This window comes from Haliotis cracherodii, unplaced genomic scaffold (assembly GCF_022045235.1).
Source record: "Haliotis cracherodii isolate W230 unplaced genomic scaffold, xgHalCrac1.p SCAF_14, whole genome shotgun sequence".
Lineage (NCBI taxonomy): Eukaryota > Metazoa > Mollusca > Gastropoda > Lepetellida > Haliotidae > Haliotis > Haliotis cracherodii.
Window position 1 is genome coordinate 510,679 of NW_027266269.1, and position 10,810 is coordinate 521,488.

The 10,810-nt window shown below is 38.2% G+C and overlaps 1 pseudogene; it reads right to left on the reverse strand.

The window, feature by feature from the left end:
- Nucleotides 1-845: 845 nt before the first annotated feature.
- LOC139461288 (scavenger receptor class F member 1-like) lies at nucleotides 846-10,461 on the reverse strand (annotated as a pseudogene).
- Between the last annotated feature and the right edge of the window lie 349 nt (nucleotides 10,462-10,810).

Consider the following 10,810-nt stretch of genomic DNA (forward strand, 5'->3'; position numbering starts at 1 on the left):
ATGAATTTTTAGTCGTTTTTCCGTCCAATGACCATATACGGAAAAAAACGACGTTTTCGTGTTTGCAGTGTCTGTTGTCATGAGACCGAAAACAATATTTTTTGGTGTGAATTGTGTTTTATTTCTAGAGGGAAAAGTAGAGTCATGAAAATAAAATAATATGATATGATGACGGTTGAGTTGATAGTGATATTAAAGGGAACAAAACTGTTTAAAGTAAGACTGCAAATGACAAATATCATTCTCCCTAGATTCGAGGCGCCTGTGCTGGAAAACTGTCACTGGCTCCATGTCACGTGACTTCCCCATATTGCTTCTGCTGTGTCCTTATTAACTTCTACTGGAAGACTGTCACTTGGCGCCTTGTCACGTGTCTTGTGTACACTGTAGGCTACACTGTAGTCCTTCTGCTGTGTCCTTATTAACTTCTACAGGAAGACTGTCACTTGGCTCCATGTCACGTGTCTTGTGTACACTGTAGTCTACACTGTAGTCCTTTGTGCTGTGTCCTCATCAACCTATACAGGGGAAGTGGTTCTTATAGTCTGGTGGTTATAGCGCCTGCCCGGAGATTGACCGCTCACGTCATACCCAAATACATTGGAAAAGATGGCACTTGCAGTTTCCTTTGCTGACCGCATACAGGACTAGTTGTCTATTACAAACATCTTCAAGCAAGCACACTCACACATTTGCTTTCCCATCGCGAAATAACTGCAATAATCTTTAACGCAATGTCAAACCCGATTCCATCTCACCTAACCTCGCGTTTACATGAAGGCTATCATTGCTCCCATGTCACTCTCGTCTACATCCCGGTGTCTAAGCTGTGTCCCTGTCAACATCTACAGGAAGACGATCACTGGCCCCATGTCACTCTCGTCTACGTTACAGTATGTATGATGTGATCATATAAACATCGATGCTAGCCTCTCTCTGGTCCGTTCATCTCGGTATTCGACTGCCACCTCGCCTAGACTCTCTCTACAAATTACCCAAAACGGCACATATATTGATGTCAAATTATAAGTTGATACTACGTACACTTATATGGATGAACGGTTTAAATAACTTCCTATATTATTGAATTATTACACTTATTTAAGTGAAAGAATGAATGAATGAATGAATGAATGAATGAGTTGAATGAGTTGAATGAATGAATGAATGAATGAATGAATGAATGAAACCTTACCGTCGTTAGGCCATAATTCGGCAATAGCAGACGCAAACGGTGATTAGGATGCAGAACACAAAGAGGCACAACACTGTCAACAGCCCCATGTTGATGGACTGATGGAGATCCCGCTCATCACTCTTCTCTTCATCTACATACAAATAAAACAAGAACCAATAAATGCTCATTTTGTATATGTCCTATGTTAACTTTGTGTTGACATCAACTACAGCTGCTGAAAGTGTTAAATTAGGGAGAGACGTTATCAGTGGTTCATACGCTCAAGTCTAACCTGTACAACATAGATGGGTGATTCCAGTCCGTTCATGTATCGACACAGAACAGGGAATAGCTGCAGAAGCCTTGCGCCTGAACATAATTTGGCATGTGGATTATTCCATTGGTTATTCAGAATGTTTAAAGGGAAGCTTGCTCCCACCTCTATTTCTATTAATATAAAGAAAACCTGGTTAGATATTCACCTCGTACACATGTCTCAATGTCACATTCAGCTAAAGTACAGATGGCTCTACAGGAAGGTTCGCAGCCAAGTTTGGTCCTGTTACAACCTCTAAAGCACATCCCTGTCATCTGATCACAGTCTCCATTAATATACACACCACATGTCTTGCTGCAGTGTTCACCATAGAATCCTGGATTACATCGTTTATCAAAGGGTTCGTTCTTAGGGTGCCAGGTCTTATTGAGACACTTGTCAGAACAATGTTTGCAGTCTTTGTCTACATGTCCAGGTACACAACCGCCTTCACAACCTCTGGTAGTGTTCGTCTCCTGTTCACAGTTCGGACCACGAAATGAAGGATGACACAGCGTGAATGTTCCTGTTATGTTGTTGCATGTCTTACATCCTCTGTGACATGTCTTGCAGCCAGACCCATAGTAGGAGTCCACACATCCAGACACACAGGTGGAGCCCAGCTGACGATATCCTCCATCACACCCACCTAGACATTCTGTACAAACACCTCCTGGGTTGTAACATGGCCTGCTACACCCCAGACCTTCGTATTACGGGACACAAACCTCAGTGCAATTATCGTTGCCATTTATTGAAAGTTTGCATTTCTTGTTTCGTCAATTTTCGTTGCAAATAGAACTACACTTCTGATCAAAATATCCAGGTTCACACTTAGCGATGCAATGTCCTGTGGTGCTGTCACAGTCTGAACAGTGTTGGTCTACTTTGCATAGTCAGCTGAAAATGTTGGTAAAAATGTATATTACTGAAACACGTTTCTGAAAAAAGCGTTAATAAGCCAACATTATAAACATACGATGGGCGGATTTATTCTGTTAAATAATTAAAACGGCCCTTGCGATTGACGATATGGCATGCTTAGTTTCATAACTACAGCTGATAATGATACAAGGAGGAGTGATGCTATCTATAGAACAGTGCATGCTACAGATGTAAATGAACTACACTACTGCCTAGAAGTTCATTCCCCTTACACGCATGGGCAACGCGTAACGCAACCAGTGTGCATCGGGTTGGTCACGCGTGTGAGACCCGTGTGCAACGCGTTGCACACGGGTGTGCACCCCGTCCGCCACTCGTGTGCAACGCGTGACACACTCATTAGAGGGGGAACAAACTTTTGACCAAAGAAGGACCCGTGTTAAGCTGAACCTGGAGGTGGTAACAAGGAGAGAAAATTGTGTTACCCTGAAGAAAAATGATAATACACATGTATTTGCTAATGTCTCCTTTCTTTATGTGATTTTGTGGGAATAACATGAATACTGTTGCGATTAAATAGATCTGTTTTGTTTTATACGACCATTGCTTCTAAATCCGATGGTGTTAAGAGAATACATGGTCCTGGAACATGTTATTGCAATTGAAATGCTTTTATTGTGATTTGACATTAACCGTCTGTAGTACGACTTTCAGTGATAATATGTATGAGGTTTAATTTGGCGGCGCATTGTTTTTATTGGACCCTAATTACTTTATGATGACTTGGATTCTTTATCACAGCTCCATAGCCGTGAGGCTGGAAAAGAGCAGCATGTAATTAATGAGAGTGGGTTATATAATTGAGGATACACTTGAGGGAGAGAATACTAATTACCGTACTACAGGAAGAGACCGGTAGACGTAAGCTCGGGGTTGTGTTTTAGCTGGCCGTTCGATAATGGCCGCCAGGAAAAGTGAGCTTTGACTGCGTCATCTAAAATAAATAATAAGATACAGCAGTGTTATTTTCACGGTCTGTTGAATAAACTCCCAGCGCAACGGTCAATGTATCTTCTACTTGATCCTTGATACATCATTTTGGCATTCACAATATATATAGTATTTCAACGTACTAAGGAGCACTGATCTAAAGCAATTCCGCGGGAGTAGTTGTTACCTGTGCATTACTGTATTTTCCAAGTGAGTACCCGGATGATATAGCAGAAATCTAGACTTGTTCGCGACCTGTGCTCGCCATTCGTAAGCGCATTTTTATTGAAAGTAGAAGGACGTATGGTCACACTGATCACCAAAAATGAAATACAGTTTTTGAAATGTAGGTATATTTGTGGGGAGCATCGGTAATGGTGATGCAGTTTTGATAAGTCACTTGCTTGGTAATTGTGCGATCTTCGTGTACACTATTTTGACTTGCAACACAAAGTGAATATTTCATCTGCACATTGCTTATTTTACCGTGTGTATATGTTTACATTCAAAATGTAAACAGATTTCACTAAGGAAATGTATTAAACGCCTAAATATTCAGTTTATTTTACAAATTAACTGAAAAATATGTCCATCTTTATTTATATGATAACGAATTCCAAATATTTGTTTATGTTTAATATCATCATCAAGTACAGTTCTGTATTGTTTGGCTTCTTTTCTTAGCATAATTAATATATTGTGATGTGTTTAATCTCTCTTGGTCGTCTTTATCATTCTTAGTCAGTCGGTTAAATAAATGAATGGATTATTCAGTCAATTTGTAAAATGACTGAAATATTTAGATATTTAATAAATTGCCTGAGTGAATCATATTTTACACATTGACTGTAACATATACACGCTTACAAAAGAAAATACTTGTGAAAACAACGTCTATCGCGCATCGAAAACCTTCCCAACCAAACGGAAAGGAACAAGAATTATTCTGTTCAAAGCTGCAGCGAATGAATGAAAACAAAATGCAAATATCATTATAACAACCTACCAAAGTTATAATGTATCCGGGAATATCAACATAAAGGAACAATATCCATTGCGTCTGCAGCTGTCGAAAAAATACTTATTCGATGTCAAATGTCTATGTGAGAATCAAATACTTTAATAATAATTATTTGGAAACATTATTTGGAATATATATGAAATATATTAAAATATGTAAATATATCGTTTTTAAACGTTATTTAAATGTATCGAATATTATAACCCATGTTTATTTCTTAACTGATCACTTATTTTGTTTCAATTGTTTCACATAGGTGCCAAGTTAGCTGAGAAAGCCCACGTGACAACTATTTTTATAATGTCCACGGTTCTTAAAAACATACATTGAGTTAGATAACAATGAACAACCAGTCAGTGTATTATCGGTGAACAAAGAATGTTGTTTTTATATCTGTACTTCACGCCATGATATGAGTATTCCCTAGGTTTAGTAACCCTACCTTCACATGTAAACACTTACTTTTGACATATCCACTGTGCAAGATAACAGTAATTAATCAATCAACGCATTTCCTGTTGATCCTTTGATGTCTGGGAATGATCAGTTGATTTACAAAAAAAGTAAAGCAACTGATCATACATATCTTGCTGGGCTGCCACGTGCATAACTCACATTCCAACTCACTTCAAACCTGGAATTAGATTAAATAATTACCCTAGGTACAAGAAAGACCAAATTTGAACCTTTATCGGGTATTCTGAGTGGTGCTACAACTAAGTATACATGTTATAAATTCATTAACTGAGCAGCAAGTGAATTACGACAAATACAGAAGTGTAGGGTTATACCAGAAAATGTGGAGGACAACAAGGGAGTAGTAATTGTATCATCCACGCAATCCGAAATCCGCAAATGCTTTCACTCAGGGATACTTTTTTATTATCAAACTGTAACAATCAGGGTTTTTTTTTCCAAATAACGACATCCGATAAGCTTTCGCCGCTTTTTGTCTGTTTGTTTAGGCTGAAGAAATTAATTACCATGCGCCCTTTGTTGAAATCTTCATAGATCACGGGTAACCAATCAGTTTTCAAAAATTGGTAAGTTTATTTAGCTGTCCTTGCAGACTGGTAGCCCAGTCTCTTGTCACGCTCGGTTGCGTTAACGAGCAAATTGACTCACGGCAGCTAGTAAGCCCAAGCGGAAATCCAAAGGTCGTTTTACCTGAAGAATCAACCTTCATTTGCGAAATATCTACTGCACTCAAAATCAGTATTTCTCCCAATACTAAAAGTCAGAACTTTCTAACCAAGGATTACCATGGCCAGTTGAAACTGGTCGATAGCTGAACATTCCCAGGGAAGACAGCCAGTGTCCACTCTGTGATTCTATCGCTGTGGGAGATGAATTGCATTATTTATTCCGATGTGAAGCTTTTCACCAACGACGATATGAACTCTTAAATAAGCAATATCTTAAGTTTCCAAACATTTAAGAAAATTATGACCACTTACAGTGTAAGAAATCTTAAAGGCCTATTTAAATTCCTTAGCAATGTGTACAATACAATTGGTAAATTGTATTAGTATCCACGTATCCTATTATTATTATTTTTGTTAAATTGTACATAATAAAAATTGTAGATAATTGTATGTCATGTTATGCTAAGAATAAATGAGTTTGAGTCCGACACCCGAGAAGAAGCCAGGGATTAGTGCCCCTTTTTGAATAGTTTATAATCATGTGTTTTAGGGTTAGCTGTGTTGGCTTAAACGTATTTTTATTTCAAAAGAAATCTGGATCGTTAAACAAGCAAAACTTGCTTATGTAATACCTCTCCAGGTAACAACTTAACCAGAGCTGGATATATATAAGAGAGTGATGAACATAAACATACAAAATGCACAAACGAAATACACGAAGCCAATACACTGAAGCAAGTGGTGTCTGTGAAATAAGGTAATGCAGTTTTCCTTTACCACATGCATAAAATTATGGTACTCAAACCTTTTGCTTTTGACAATGATGTCATGAACTGATTTAAGAAGAGTCATGTTTGTAGAACTGCTTAACTACTGCCATGTAATATCATTTTTAGACCATACCCATGTGTGTAGAAATACACATGTTTCTGATATTACCGTATTTTTTAACAGTTATAGAAAAAGTGAATTGCATCTTCAAGGTGATATCCACAAGTTCAGTCTGGTATGTCTGATACATGTCATCTAAACTTATCAGCGTTTAAGTCACTGCAGCCGAGCCTAAGGCGACAGTGAACAATTTGGCATGATCTATGAACATATTTTGAAGTCAAAATTATTAATAATTGCATCAGAACGATTAAATAAGGATTTGATTTCTTTTAATGAGCGAGCATTAGTTACTTCATCGGATAGAGGGTTCCGCAGGTTGATCATATCCAGAAGAAATGAAAATAAGCATAGGTCTGTGTTCTACATTTGATTGTATGTATGTTGAATCTTTTTCTAAGGTTATATTTGCTGTTATCAGAGAATTGAATATACCCTTTTCAAATATTTTGGCTAAGCAACCTGTGAGTGCTACATGTCTATAATTTGAGCATTCATGTTCATCGCTGACACTGACACCGCATCATCCCGGCAGTGGACTTGACACAATTATTTGCGCACCGATTATATAACTCCTACAGACAGGTGAGGTGGTTGTTCAAAGCGAAACGGACGACCCCGTCTGTTATCTAATAAATGCTGTGCGGCGCCTTTGATCTTGCCTCCAACCATACACCTTATAGTAGTAAACGACGATCAGGATGGCCTGGAAATAAACACAATTCTGTCTGCCCATTGTATCCACAATTCACTAGAATGCTTCATATCTACAAATATATATAGAAAATAGATATTTGCCCACAGCAAATATTCATTTGCTTAATTGCATCAGTGTGGTTTATCAGAACATGTACAATGCTTTCATACGCTTGGTGAGGCAGACTGAAATTGAACATTAGGATAACGTCAGCAGGGATAACAGAGGTCATACCAAAGAACTTTATTTACTAGTGGAAAAATCAGACATTCCGATCAACCACTACAAGCCCCGGCCGGATCTCAAGGTTGACCAGATCAACACCCCAAAGGAACATCTCTACGCCAAACAAGGAGTCCCTTTCGTCATGGTGCACAAGCAGGGGGGACAGGACATCGAGTACGACATCACAAACTACACAGACTTGTACCACTTCTTCCAGAGTAGTGGCGTACCGACCTCAAACCACTTCGTCGCCAATACCGCCGCCCTCCTTGCCAAGAGTCTCTACCAGAATCCCGACCCCCAGGATCAGAAGCTGACCAAGAGACTACTATAAGGACTAAACTTAATTTTTTATTTATTTATTTATTTTATCTTATTTATTTATTTTTATTTATTTTTATATATTTTTTTTTTTTTTTGGGAGGGGGGGGGGGGGGGGGGGGGGTGCACTTCTTTATTTAATCATTACGCTTTTTTACCCTAATAGTATAAGTGCTACCCCGTGTGCGAGATAGGCTTAAGTCGGAAAGCGCAGGTTAAGTCTCCGAGTTACCTATCGACCAGAACTTTATTTGCTGTTCTGGCCATACATAAATATATGTAAGTTACATACATGGGGAGGCTAGATTATTTACAGCTTACAGCAATATAGTGCAAATATTATGTTCAATAAAAGAAAACGTTGATAGATCTATAACACACTTTTTGTACTATTAAACAAACTGTGGACTTTTAAGACATTTTCGCTTATTGTAATAACATCTAGCTAACCAATCATGTCTATCTCTGAAATCCACAAGCATAGTTGCTGTCAAACCTAAAAAAACATATTCAGGGAGGTCAGTTTTGACTTGCCAAGCACCTTAAGATGAGTTTATTTTTCAACTTTCAAAAGCGATTGTCCCTTCAATACTAGTATATGTCTGGAAGCTGTCTCTCGGACTGTTATGAGTTATGATGTATTTTATGATATAACTGGGGAATGTTCAAATTAGTTACTGTCATTTAATCCAACGTTCTGTCAACTGTCTCAACAGGATCATAGGTTTGGTTGTATATCTCCTCCCTGTCTCTATGTCTTAAGTTGTTAATCGGTAACTGCGGTCCAAATGTATCAACTTATTCATCTATTGTTGCAAACTTGACTGATTTAAACATATCTTATTGATCATGAACTACTCAGTCAGTCAAGCACCTGTATCAGAAATGTAAAACCAGCTACGTTTCATGTAGTCCCAATATCACTGAAAAATGCCGATGTAACGTGACATATAAATTTACTCACAGACAATATATTTTTCGTGAGAGTGAAGCACAATTTTAATAAAGTTTTATTAACAATTATTAACAATAAACTATAATAATATTAATATTAAAATTCATCATCACTTGCCAAGTTTATGAAACTGTCCCCATTTGGGAGATGTCACATATAAACAAGGATTCGAACTAAGTTTGATCGTTTTTGACACTGAGGTTTATCCCCACTTTGCCAGCAAACTGCAGAAGATTAACAGTGAGTGAGTGAGCATCGTTTCTATGTTTATACAAGAAAAGATGTCATGCCAAAAACGCTCACAGTAGTCATGACCTGTCATGACCTGGTTGAGTGACTTCCTCCAATCAACGTGAAAGGATTACCCACAGAGAAAGAAAGGATTAAAGTCACCCATAAATCTTATCCTAACGTAGTACTCCAACTTCTAAATGCCTCTCAAAGAAGGATTAAAATCCTAAAGATATCCTATCTACGTGGTATAGGTACTCACAACCTCTAATAATAAACTGTTACGTTTGGTATCCCCAGCAATACTCACTATGGTCATTGGGCAAATGTAAAAATCACAAACCCTAATGAGATTCTGTCTGCATGGTCACACCCGGTGATTGTGAAGATCTCAAATTCTATCAACTGTCAGACAGCATGGCTGTGCATATGCATTTACAAAATCCTCTTATAATTAGTATAAATGTGTCCCAACCTTCTTTTATTTATTTTTCAAAATACAACACAGAAAGTGGGGTGTGGGGAAATGGGACATATTCCTACGTGAAATAATGAGACATTAGTAGTGGTGACGGCTATGTCATAATTGTACTGTCTAAACCATAAATTTGGCGAACGAAAAACGTTATATTTGCAATCAAATGGAATGAATCGTGTGGGCAAATGAATATGTTCGCAATCCACAAACAATTATTTTATTAATGGCGAACATTTACCAACCCGCGACAATCGTGTCAACACGGGGGTTCCCCTAGCAATAAACTCGCATCTAAATTCACTACTGTTCTACTGTCGGCTAGCCACAATAGCTAGACTGGACCCTAGTGGAATGGTTCATGCCATAAAAGTCTAGCAACCGAACACTAATTAAGATGGGCCGACCTTGTATTTACGGCCTGGTGAACACAGCTCAATGGCTGCTCATTAACTCAAATTTCACATCTCACTGTTTTGTTTTATCTCACTATACATTTGATAAATTTGTTAACTTCAACTGGAACCCGGTCCCGTGTTACACGCGTGGCACACGCGTGTGCAACGGGTTGCACACGCGATGCACACCCGTGTCCAACGGGTGCTCACCCCGTGTGCAACCCGTTGAGCACCCGTGTCACATGCGTGTTACACGCGTTCTCAACGCGTGTAAGGGGAATGAACTTTTAGGCAGTAGTGTACATGTCAAAAATCTAGAAACTTGAAATATTAAAATCTATCATATTGGATATATTCATAATGTATTTACCACGAGTGTACACCATTATGCACGTTACGCACACAATTGTCATCGGTGCCATATCACCTGAAACAAAACTTATAAATAAATATAAGATACATATAGGTGTTCGGTGAGACGTGAGTGTGATAGTTCTGCCATAAATCACAGAATGTTGATATACATCTAAGCCTGTTCCATTATCCTAACTTTTTAAAACAAAACAACACGAAATGCTCACTTGGTTAGAAACACACGTTGGTGCAATGAGTATAGCAGTATACTTGCTGTTGTTAGAGACCAAGCTCCACCTCCCAAGGATCTCAGTGTACAACGTCTGACTGTGTCTTGTGACTGTGAAGCTTGGAAGTGAGGATGTTATAACCTCCTTCATTGAAACACTAGCTATATGGGTGTGTGGAGGAAATTAGTTCTTCACAACAGGCAACGTTGTGTTTCAAACCATTTGCTTGGTAAATGAGAGGAAATTACCTTTTATGGGTCATAGGTTTGGTTGGTCTTAAAAAAAAATATGTATCCACCCAATTCGCATTTGACTTTGTTTTTTGTTGTAAAACAGTATAATTAGCACCATGTCTCTCTGGTAAATGTTCGTCCTTACACGATATGAGTTTGTTTAAAGTCAGTTCATAATACAGTATCTCACACAGAACTGTTTCTCTCCAGGTAACAGTGTTAATACCTAAGTTGTCCTTATATGTGTGTTGTAATTTAAGATATTC